Source organism: Tinamus guttatus, unplaced genomic scaffold, assembly GCF_059628265.1.
Source record: "Tinamus guttatus ecotype Peru unplaced genomic scaffold, ASM5962826v1 Tinamus_guttatus_pri_ptg000047l, whole genome shotgun sequence".
In the NCBI taxonomy this organism is placed as follows: domain Eukaryota; kingdom Metazoa; phylum Chordata; class Aves; order Tinamiformes; family Tinamidae; genus Tinamus; species Tinamus guttatus.
In genome coordinates, this window is record NW_028288581.1 from 1088058 (window position 1) to 1100890 (window position 12833).

A 12833-nucleotide genomic window follows, 5' to 3' on the forward strand; every position below is an offset into this window, starting at 1 on the left:
AGGGCATGTGTTCTGAGCAGTAATGTTAATATATGAAAAGCATGCTGCTGGAAACTTGTTAGCTACTGCTCAGCAGTCTTTGAAATAACTATTTTGCTGATAAAAGGTGTAAGTTATATATACACAAAGGTATTTTGTCAGAGGGGGTGCTTATTTTAAGTTCTTGAAGCATCTAGAGCCAACTATCTTCTTGGCTGTTTGCCCCATTCCCATTGGGAATCAGAGAAAAGTGCCTGTAATTTTGCAAGTGGATATAAAAATGATGTTTTAAAAATGATGTTTTAAAAATGATGTTTTAAGCTAGACTAAAAAAAAAAAAAAGCTAAAGAGCTCATCCTTGGTTGAAAGTTGTTGAGTGGGAAAAACAACCTGCATAGAGATGTAGATTTTTCTGTTATATGTGACAGAAGCTTCAAGCAAGCTGAGTAGCACTAAGCAATGCTATGCTTGCTTGCCTGCTTACCTGCTTGCTTGCTTATTTGGGGAACAGCAAAACTCAAATTGCCCCCCTGAGTCCCTGAAGATCATCAGGAAGAACTCAGTGCCTGCCCTTGCTGGAGGTTAAAATAACCTTTCTGAGTGGAGGAGGAAAGGGAGGCACCAGGTCAACTCTCTGTTTAGCTCTGTGCTGATTGGTGTCTGATACCTAGGGCAAATACCACCCAGGACAGCATTTTACCTTGTCACCAGTATTACTCTCCCAGCAGTCCCTTGTGTGAGATTACCCATTATTTCATGGAGAAGCAGGGATTCTGGACTCAAAACGTTACCCTCAGCTGATGTAAATGGTCGCAGACCGCTTACTTTCCCCATAGGGGCAAAAGGCAACTGTGTAGGTATGTAGAAACCAGCTGCCAATCCCAAAATGGTTATGCCAGAACTAGGCTAAGACTGGCAGGACTAAGCTAACCTGGCTAATCAGGGACATGCAGGGATTCCTGCATGACAGTTCAATGAACTGGCTCAAGAATTGGAGGCAAGAGAGCTAATGAACCTGCCCTTGCCTTGACACTGCTTGCAGCATGCAGGTTGCTCTCTGCACGACACAGCAGTGCTGCACATAACCATAACAGTTTCTGCCCTGCTAGCTCAGCCATCCCTAACACCTCACTGCATCGAGCCAGACAGATGTGCCCTAGGGCTTATCGCTACTCAAATACGCCTGGCAAACTGCCGTCGCATCAGCACTTCCCACATTGCTGCCTCTAATGCCCACTAGCTGGCTGGGCGACTGGTAGCAATCAATTCACAGCAGCGTGGAGGTTGAGGGCAAGTGGTAAAAGCTGTCTGAGAAGCCAGTTTAGATCACGTTGAGATCTCTGCTGCTGCAATTAGGCTGCTAGCAGGCACCACGCTAGCTATTTGTAAGGTAAGCTGATGTATCTCCAGACTGCACTGTAGTCATCACTGCGCCCATAATGTGGGAATGCCCAGAGGGCAGAGACTGCATTTGTCAAGTGGAGGTCAGAATGGCATCAAGCACATTATATTCTTTGCAGTCTTTACTAGAAGTTTTCTCAGAACTGTGTTGAGCCTAGTTGTCGGGGCTGAAAGGGGGTTTAAGGAAACCTTTTTGGTATGCTTTCGAGGTCTGTAAGGTATTCCAGTGTAGCTGGGTAAGCCATCTGGGGAAGGAGAAGTGCATAGATCTAGTGATTTCCTCAGTACAGTTAGCAGAGGAGAAGCCAAGATGACCGCAATGCAGGCACTTTGATTTTCAGACAAAGGGCAAAGCACATTATTCCTCTCTGTGCAAAACGTCTTTGCCCTACTTTTTGCAAACCAGGGTAAGATATATATTTTAATGCATCTCTTAGAGCATGTAACCACAGTACAATGCTACAAACTATATAGCAGAGGACATGAGATCTTTTTTTTTTAAAAAAAAAAAAAGTTATTTATTCCAGGATGTACAATGGACAACTATTACTTTGGAAGATTTTTCAGGATATTCAATTTAAATACTACTAAAATACCCAGGAAAAGTAACTTGTGTTAAAAGCATGTATTTCTCTAATTGCAGGAAGACGCTCCAGAGCGTGACTTATTATGCCATATTTCACACCTAGTGTGTTCATTGGTCCCTTGGCCTTCGGCCTCATGCCTAACAGTGCCGTTGGTGGAGAATTATTGTACCATAATTCACACCCTACTGTGTCTTATTGCCTAAATAACTGTACCCCCGGAGGTGTCTTAAAACTACCATTAAAGTTTATATTGTGTATCAAAATGTGTTTACAGGGCTGGGAAAATATACTATTGACATTTTTGAAATGTTGAGAAGTAGTTTTAGCAGAACTGTGCAGTGCTTGTAAATTAATCTCCCCAGAGGATTACGCACCAGCCCATTACAGTATTTCTTGTGTATATGAAGTTCTCATACATTAAGAAAGAGCTTAGACAAAAAAAAAACCACCACCACCAAAAAAAAAAAACCAGCGCCTTATGAATTTTATGAATTCAGTATTCTAAAGGGAAAGATTAAACTCTATGAACATGCTAATGCCCTTAATATCCAACGAAAAATCTAGTATATGTTTATATTCGCAATAAAGCAATTTCAGGAAGCTGGGGTTATCATCAGATAATCACACCTCCACATTGTGCCTTATTGCTTATTTTTTCCATATGTGAAGCACAGAAAACTTCTAACAAATGGTCATCTCTTTCAGTGTAAGACAATAAAAATCAGATATGTTTTACGCTTTAAGTGAAGTCATTGGTCTTAAATCCAAGGGAATTCTAAAATCATGTTAAAAAAAATGGCATGAGAAATTTTTAAAGCCTGCCTGCAGATCTTCCTTTTTACTCCTGAAATAGCACTTGGAGATTTTTAGTCTCTAGTTATAATCCTATTGCAGATTAGAAGCAAACCTTGCTTCTACTTTTCAAAATTGGGTTTAGATGTTTGGAGAAATACATGCACCAATATTTTGCAAAACATCTGTGTACAGCATGAAGCGATAAGCCTTTTAAAACTTTGTATTGTTTACAAAACAATAATATGATTGTTGAATTAGTGAATTAAATTTCCTTTTTTTGTCAGTGATCCTTTTTATTCCTTCTAAAAGGTTGACTTATGTTCATTAATAACTTTATTAAATTGCAGGTCCTTTATGTGCGGGACAAAGAATTTCATTAACTTGCTAAGAAAGCATAATAGATGGTAGCATAGTTCTAAAGTGATAGTAATAGCCATGTTCATTGTAGTTTTTAATTCTAGCCTATACAGTATTGAGAGCCCTAGTAATCACCTTATTCTTATCTTTTTAAAGCCTGCTAATATCTGAAATGCTTTCAGAAGCCTAAAGTAAGTTCTGCCAAATAATAAATTTATGTCTTGTCAAATAATAAATTTATGTAATTAAACTCTGTACAAGTCAGGTTTCAAGAACAGTATTAAACATTTCATGGCTTTGTGCTCTATATATAGTTTTCAAGCAAAAATGTCACCTCAGCACATTGGAACAAATCCAAGGTCATATAAGGAAATGCTTTTCTTCCAGCTTTGCTGTTCTATGTGTACTCAGGATTTTCGTTTTTGGAAGAAGTAAATAAATCCCTATGCTGGTTTATACTATGACTATGAGAATTAGATCATTAACAAAGGTTGTCTGTTTTTCCACCTGTGGTTAGGTCCCATCCCTGGCCACATTATTGAATGCTGGATCTGACCGAATCATAGATTTTGCTGTGAAGTGTCTGAGGCAAAAATCTAGCCAGAAAAGGATTTTGATTTTGATAAACAATAACAATAACAACAACAATCTTGAGCTAGCTAAAAATATTTAATTTAAGCTAAAGTAGCGTGTTTTAGTACTTATGTATATGAGTAAAGCCCTGTCTAAGCCCTTTTTTATTTCCTTTACTGTTATCTTAGGTTAATTTTCAAACAAACTTTTTAATATTAAAGAAAGTACACATAAAGTTGTGTCAAAATTTTTAAGTTTAATTTTCCTTTAAAAATAATAGAATATTTCAATATTTTCAAAATGCTTTCCACCTTTTCCAGATGAAACTATTTGTTGATTGCAGTCGGAATTTACATAGTTTCACAGACATCATTTTTCACAAATCTACTCTTTTCTGAAAACACCATGCTAATGAAAATTTGTTTCAAGTTAGAAGAGGACTTCTGAGGTCCTTGCAAGTACGAACACTGAAAACTTGACAAGCACAAGTATATTGCCATTCTAGCAATATTTATATGACAACTATTAGTGGCGTCCTTACCGTTCTAATCTGGACTCTAGCTCCTTCCCTGTTTACATGTCTCCTGAAATCTATTAGACTACACAAAGAAAAGAACTGAATCTTTCATCAATGGGGAAAAAAACACTGCCATGGAAGGGAGAGAAATACCCTTCAGGTTCTTTTAAAATTCAATTGTTTAAAATATTTCTGAAAATGGGAGTTGGAATACAATTCTCTCACTGGCCAGATGTGAACAATCTACTAGGTCAGAAAGTATCTTCATTTTGCCAATTTTATTGTCTTTGCAAAACAAAATATTTTCAATTAAAGGTTGTGGACATGTAGCTTTTCGTAACATGGTGGTTACAAAAATCTTCTCAAATGCAGGAAGCTGTTTTGAATTCTTCCAAGAGATGTATCCACATGTGTCTTTTTTGAAACTAATTCTTCTAGCTGTGTTTCTTCTAGCCAATGACCCTGGTGGGGTCATTGGAGCCTGACAAGGCAGGTAGACAAGAAACATCTAGTGTTTAATTTGACAGGCATAGGACAGAAGATTTTTCAGGTATGGATAGGTAAGTCTGAGGTACCTCGATGTTTCTCGAGTCAAATTTATGGACCCAATTTCAGAAATGGAAATCTTAAAACATTATGACTTTCCTTCACCATCCTGAACAGCTATCTGAAGCCATAAAGTACAATATTGGATTTCAAAAGGACCAGCCAAGACAGAAAGTACAATAAATCACAAGAAATCCATGGATCCATTTAATCTCTTTATTAATTTATTTAATGCATAGGGTATGGTCCCTGGAAAAGTCCAGATCTTTGTGAGAATTTGGGTCCATAAAGAAAATGATACCAGACCTTCCTTTTAATTGCCTTGTCCCTGGACTTTAAGCTGGTTTTCCATACTGATCGTTTTAGACTTCCATTTTTCTCTCTTGCTGTGAGAGTTAAATGTCTAAGAATAGCACATTTGTGGTGAAAGACACTTGTAGAGTGGGAAGCATCGAATCTGACACTTGCACAAGCAGGCACTGGGGTTGACAGAATACTTCCAAGGGATGGTGAACTAAGGAGCTGCTATGAGCTCTTCAGTGCAGTGTTAGAGCAGTTATGTCCATGGAGCAAAAAGAACTATAGTTCAGAGAGAAGAGTAGACAGCAGCAGGCTGAAATCCTTGTGCACTGGTCTGGGTGTACCCACAGCACACAGAAGGAGATGAAAAGAACAGAGAGTTCATCTTCCCAAGATGTTTGAGAGTTTCTGAGACTTCACAAATTCATCAAATTTGTGAAACTTGCCAAACTGTCATGCTTTCACTTAGTTTGACCTTGAATTTAAGAGAAGTGATGCAGACATAAAATTTGAGAGTGATAGTATCATTAATGAAGGATAGTGTTCTTGAAAATGCTCCTAGTTAGGAACAGAGTGGAAAGATCAGTTCCCTCAGCCTGCTGGCTGCAATCTTCCTAGTCCAGCCCAGGTTGACTTTCATTGCCATAAAGTCACACTGCTGACTCAAGTTCCACCTGTCATTCCTCAGGACCTTCATGCCCTTTCTGCAAAGCTATTTCTTATCCAGTCAATCCCCAAACTGTATCATTGCATAGGAGGGTGGGGGAAGGTGGGGCTTTGCCCAAGATGCAGAACAACTTACAGAACAAAATGCAGGAGGTGACAGGATCAGACTTATAGAAAACCACAATCTAAATGCATGTCATAAAGTGAAAGGAAAATGCCAAGGGTTTTGTATACATAGGACACCACAGATATTTAGTATGCATTTACTTATTGAAATCTTGTGGTAGGGGAATAACTCAGATTTTGGCTTTGCAGTATGTCCACAACACAGGGAAATAAGATACACTCCTTCTTTCCCTCTGCTGAGAAGAAGCCTGCCCACAATCTGAGAAACAAGATGTCAAGATTTGTAGGTCTTCTAGAAAAACAGAGAAAAGCTCAGATTGGTAAGATCATATCTAAATTGTTGAGTAGACCCATGGACTGTGCTGAGTCAGCATGAACAGTGGCACTCAGCATTTGGTATGAATGCTAGAAGGAGATCCAGGAAATATAAATAATTTGGGTGGGACATGAGGAAATGTTTGACAGAGGGTTGAGTAGGATACAGCCATGGTGTGGACAGAAACAAAATGCTCTAAGGAAGTGCATGAATTTCACAGCAAAAAGTTCAGAAGAAGGGAGAGAAGATGAGGGTAAGATGTCATAGCTCCCTATCCCAGAGACCACAGCTTGGATTATCCTGAAACATTTGCCCTGAATCAGCTTTGCTAGAAGCGTAGCCAGTTTCAAAGCACAAGCAGCATGCTGGAGCTCAGGGACCCTTTGGATTAGGCAGTTTGAGTCACTTTTATGGAGAGAAAATTTTGAAAATATTGCCTTTGGTATATATAAATGTGCACATACACACACGCTCACACGCACACACACACATGTATTCTGGGAAGAGGAGGAAGCACTTCTCTCTTACGCTCAATGTTTGTGCATATTGTTTGTGCATGTGCTCCTTTATACCAGCAAATGTGTTGTAGGAGTTGTAGGATTCTGAAGTCAGCCTCTACAATGGGTCTGCAAACATGGTTCTGCACCCTTTTATGACTTCTGAGAAGACTCTGAAAGTGTTCCCCATGCTTCCCTCCTCACAATCCATACTCTGAGGCCAGTTATTTGGAGAAATAATACTTCCCGTGTCCACCTCTTTTTCTGAAAGGAAATAAAAAGTGTGTGGAAGTATAATGAGGAGATAAAGCAAGATTTAGCTCCATTAGTATATGACTGGAGAACATATTTAAGGTATCACTGGACAAGGAAGTATTTTTTTTAAGACCATGACGGAAAAAATGAGGAAATGGATGAGTTTTGTCTCTACCTTTCAGTGTTGCTTGGCTAAGAGGGAGAAGAGTTGGTTTTAATATATTTCACTTGGAAACAGTGACATAATTAAAATCTGTTATGAGAATGAAAAAGGTCTTGGAATTGCCCAAAGTCTAAATTAGAGCAAAGAGTCATCTTTTTACTCCAGATACTCTTAATACATGTTCTGTTTTGCTGTGTTGCAGCCTTGACAGGAAGATACTGTCTTTAAAACACGATAGGGTAAACCTCTGCATTCATTCAACTTTTAAGGTCTGTGGGATAGCTAGCAAAGGGTGAGCTGTGATTGCTCCCTAGCAGGTGATGAAGCCATGCACTTACTGCCCACAGGATTCCAAACTGCCAACAAGCTGTTGCAAAAGTGTTCACTTAGCTTAAGAATTCAATGTTGTCTCCATATATAGAAGACAAAAAGCATGCTGCTGCTTTCAGAAATGGTCTTCTGAATTATAAATAGTTATTTAATAGATAAGAGAATGCCTCTCACCTTCACTGAAATTAGTTGGTCTTGAAGAGGCTACTTTACTATCAAAAAGAAATGGGAACTACCACAGAAAGCATTTCCCACAGCTTGTCAGGGTCAAGTGACTAGCTCTGAGAACTCATTATGTCCCCTAATAAAAGAACTGTTCTTGCTTCTAATCACAGAACCTAATTCAGCACAATTCCTAATTTAAACATGTGTAAACACACAGAAAGGAATGTAACCAGAATGGGTCACTAAGACACAGGGAAGTTTCTGATTTCATTCTGATTATTGACCTCAATACTAGTGAACTTTATGCAAAGTGTGCCCTGAAAACTTCTGTAGACAAAATGCATGTGCTTTTGAAAGGTTTTTTTTTTTTTCTTCTTAAGATAGGTAGAGTCATTGTAATAATTTAGTTTTTAAGTTATCAAATGTATGCTAAGATGTACTGAGGTACAAATGTGAAATGTAGAGAAATGAGGTTTAATATGTATAAAGATCCAATGGAAGCCCTATGTCTTTTTGCTGTAGATTGTGCAAAATGAGGCTGAAAATTACTGCTGAAGTATAATTTGGTTCTGAGAACTGACAGGCACATTATTACTTGATAGATCTGATCATTCCATGTATTTAGTTATATCTGATTGTTTTAATGACAAAAAAAAGAAGTTTTGTTACTTTTTGTTCTCCTGAACAGTCAATGCATCAAAAAATAGCTATGTGAATTCATTTTATATTGTTTCACTTCAGCTCCACTGAATCATTGACACTTTTTGCAGACAGAATGAAGACTGTTACTGATCATTCTTCAGAAATTAAGCACTGCATGTCTTCAGTGAGGTAGGCTTAGCTGACTCTGTGCCTGGGAAGAACACTCCTTTCCTTTTATTTATCCATAATATGGTCCAAGACAATTCATTTCACTCACTCTGCTCCAACCTCGTAGTCAGGTAAAAGCACTTCTACTTCCTCTGCACAATTCCTACTGTAACAATAAGGCCCTTAGTAATAACATTTTGAAGCATCTATTGAACATACTCAGTGCTTCAGATTCATTCTCAACATAACAGACCCAATTTCTATAGCAATAAACATCAGTAAATTCACAGCTCTTGTTGAATGTCAATGCAATAAACTGTTAGCGTACATTATGGGTAAATTGCAATGAAATCTCTATCCCAGAGATGCAGACCACCACTCACTTTCATGCATGATACATTAAGAGAGTTTTAGCCCTATCATTTGTAACTATTAAACTGTATCTTTGCCTTTAGTTTACTTGTGATCTTTGAAGAGCAGTTCCATTAGAGATCTAAGGGAACTCTATACTCTGAAATAATGGAAGACAAAGATTAACCACAAAGTCCTAGTAATTTGTTAGAAGCAAACAGGCTAGCAAGCAGATTAAAACAACCTGGAACATTTTCTGCTTTCATTTTCTTATCACTTTCCATTCAAAGGGAAGATTTGACCTTTTAGTATCAAAATAAAAAGGATGTAAAAGACACATTTCGACTTCATTATGTGCAGCAAAAAAAAAAAAAAAAAGGATTGTACAATGGAGAACTATTTTCCATCTCTCATGTGGATTTGGTCATTATTTACTGGAGGCTGTTCTGAAACACAATGACCATCTGTCAGTAAGCACTGAAAACACTCAATCATGCTGGCTGTTATTGTTAAAATGCCAAATCAGTGACTGCTGCGAGGGATTAATAGATTTTTTTGCGCTAAGAACAATTACATATTTAGAAGGCCAAATTAGCTCTCCTTGGCATTGGTATAAATCCAGAGCTGCTCTGCTGGAATTTAGGTATCACCTCTAGATTGATATATCCGGATATACCAGGGTAACATATGTCAGATTTTGACCCAGAGTTCTAATATAACGATGTCAGGGAACGACTTCCTTTGGAATTAGCTATTATTTTTAAAAAGTTGATTGTCCATTAAAAAAATACATTTACATTCAACTACATCAAGGAAAGAACTAACAGATGTTTTCTACTCTGCACTAAAGGGATAGGTCAGAATCATATTCAGCTATTCAGCAGGAAGGTAAATATCTTTCATAGTGATTATTGCTGTTAAAGACATGTACTTTGTAGCTGTATTTACTAGCTTTTATTTTCATTGCTGTGTCACATTTGTGTATGCACACTTGGAGTAGCATGTAGATGTTCAAATAAACCACTATCCGTATGAGTCCATCTGAACAACAAACCCAAGTTTTTCTGGGGAAAAATAAACAAACAAACAAAACTCCCCAAAAAACCCAACATAATTACACCCTTCAGGAAAAGTCTGGAATGAGATTCATTTAAATGCAGCAATGTCATTACAACTGCATTATTAACATTTTTTTATATATATAAAGGGAAATGGTGCCCTTAGGCTGGTAGAGTTAGCAAGAAAAATGGCCTATACATTGAAGGTCATTTTCTGTATGGGGAGTAGAAAAAAATATCTTAATTAAAAAAAAGTCCTCCTCCATATCATTTATTATGACCATGGGCAATAATTATTTAGCCTATTAAAATACTTAGGTGAGTTAATGATTGAGTCAGTAAACTTCAAATATTTCATTTGAAGATGGTGACAGGAAGGTTAAAAAAGGAGTGAGTGGGAGAATCCAGCATTGAAAGAAGAGCCAGGGAGTGTTTGGGAATTCTCAAATCCTTTTGGCTTCGTTAACTGCAGGGTAGGTAGGCCTTTACCTTGAAAGCACTGTTGAGTCCTATTAAGTCCTCAGTGAATTGAGTCCCATCTCCCACTATTTTACTACTTATCCTAACTGCCAAATGCTAAATGGCATCAGACTTTCAAAGCAAGTGATCAACATGTAAAAAGTGTAAGGTTCCCCACTGTTGTATGAACATATAGCTCCTCATCACGTGTGTGTGACCAGGGTGAGTGTGCCAGGGATGGGGAAAGGGACAGGTAATGTCCCAGTGTGTGACCTAGCACGAAGACCTCAGCTCTGCAAGATCCCTCCCTTGCTCCTGACCTACATGCCCTACATGCCCTAAGGAGCAGGAAGAGGAAAAGGGAAGTGGCGTGGGATGTTTCAGCCATCTAGCCTAACACAAGCATATTCACTGTTCTCGCAAGAGGTGAAGAAAATATAAAGGCATAAAAATAACAACAACAATAACAAACATATTTAGATAAACAACCAGAAACATTTGCTTTGTAACTTTATTTCCAGATCTATCCATCAGAAGCAAAGATCTTTTGAAAGCAGTATCCCTCTCTCTCACCCCCATGGGAAAGCATGATAGCCACTTTCACAAAAGACCGTAGGGTGTCATTTTGCAGTTATATGAAAGTTACTTCTCCTTAGAATATTAAACATTTGTTTTTTCGATTTTGTGTATTTTCTATGAAAGGATAGCATGATATGGACTGAATATGCCTGGAGAAATCGCTTAACAAGTTTACATGATGGACATAGCCTTCACCTAACACCTTTTCCAGTCTGTGAGCTTTGTGTGGACCAATGATAATTTCTCCAATCCTCTGCATTGCTCACAGTCACTTGCTAGTCATATGTCTAAACAAATTACATCCTTTGGTAACCAAATTCCATAGCTTCTTGGCTAAGAAGTTAAAAGAGGTTGCCCCAGTTTCCCACACAGGTGACCTAAGCCTTATAAACATGTGCTTGACAAAATTGCTAGGCTTTAACTCACAAGTTGATAGGAAGCTACAAGCATGGTAAGCAGAGCAAGCTACACAGAAAGTGAAGAATTTCATAGGCCAAAAATCCTCAGATACCCTGTTTTTTCATCTCATTCATACTGATAATTCCGAGTCTTCATCAGCAGATTTCCAAGAGGTTATGTTCTGTCTGATTTGTGAAAAGAATTGTTCAAACCAAAATGATTTAGAAAAATAAGTTTCAATAAATAAGCTTCAGAGAGTTTCAAAATAAATTATGCGTAAATTGCTATATCTGTTATTTGCATGAGTATTGCCTTCAATTTCTTACTCTACCGATATCAGTTAAAACAACCTATGATTCAATGCATTTACCATGCACTTTTTACATGATACTTAATCTGACAAAGCACTGCTGATGAATCCTTTTAGGTTAACCCTACAATGTTTGACCTTTAGTTTTTGTGACATGATGAGGTAATATGACATGACATGAGTGTATGCCATGAATCAAAGGTCACAGTGGATTCAAATGGATATACCTGTTTTCAGCTTGGCTGATGACCATCATTTTATACAAAGGCCTTCCTGATCAGCGCACATTTCTGGCAATACCTGGTGATCATGAAGAAGATAAATTAATTTATTCTACAACAAATCTTAACACTTATTTATCCATGGCATCTTTCCAAAGCATGACATTTGATTAAAAAAATGCTTTCCTCTCCCCAGAAACTTTACTTGCATACCTGTCTGGGTCAGATTCACAGAGGAAATGTCTATACTAAGAGGCAAAAAACTTTCCTTTGGCATCTGTTACTGGCTTGTGCAGGAAATGTAGTACCATACTGTCTTTCCTTCTATGGCCTGAAGGATCGCATGCTATATTATAAGACCTCTTTTGGGAAGTTGTTACAGATTTCCATGTTTCATCACATCACCCTGAGCTACAGAAAGTACAAACCACAGTATTTTAAGGCCAGATCTCTAAATATATTCCCACTAAAATTAGCAGATGCCCTGACACCTTCCTGGCTCTGCATCTCAGGATGTGATTCCTTCCACTGAACTTGAACTGCGTAGAAGTGAGATTAGTTCTTTCATATTTTCTTCGCATTGGCTGAGAGGCAAGGACATTTTAAAAACAATTTGTGGCACCTCATTGGACATCTGCCTTAGACATCCAACTTTTTCAAGTCTCATCAAAATGAGACAACTATCTTAGACCAGCCACTGAAATTTTAGATGTTAGATATAAGGAGGGATTAATCCTAGTCCAAGTAAATCTATAAAAATAATCTGTGGGTATATTCTCCTCAATTTGTTGAAGCAAACGAAAGCAGCTTTCTTAGGCTTCTCTCTCCTAAAAAGCACGGAGATTTGTACCATGATAAATTCCAAAATTACCCATTATTTTTGAGTTTTTAGCTATAATCCTGAATTGGAAAGTCAATTACATTTTGAGTCAATAAAACAATGCATTAAAGACAGACCAGATGTTTTAGTTATACTAGCCGATTTTTTTTTATCCCATCAGTTGTTTTTAATTATCTTCCTTATGAAATTTAGAGCCACAAGTCTTCAAACATCTAAACATTATCTTCTTTTT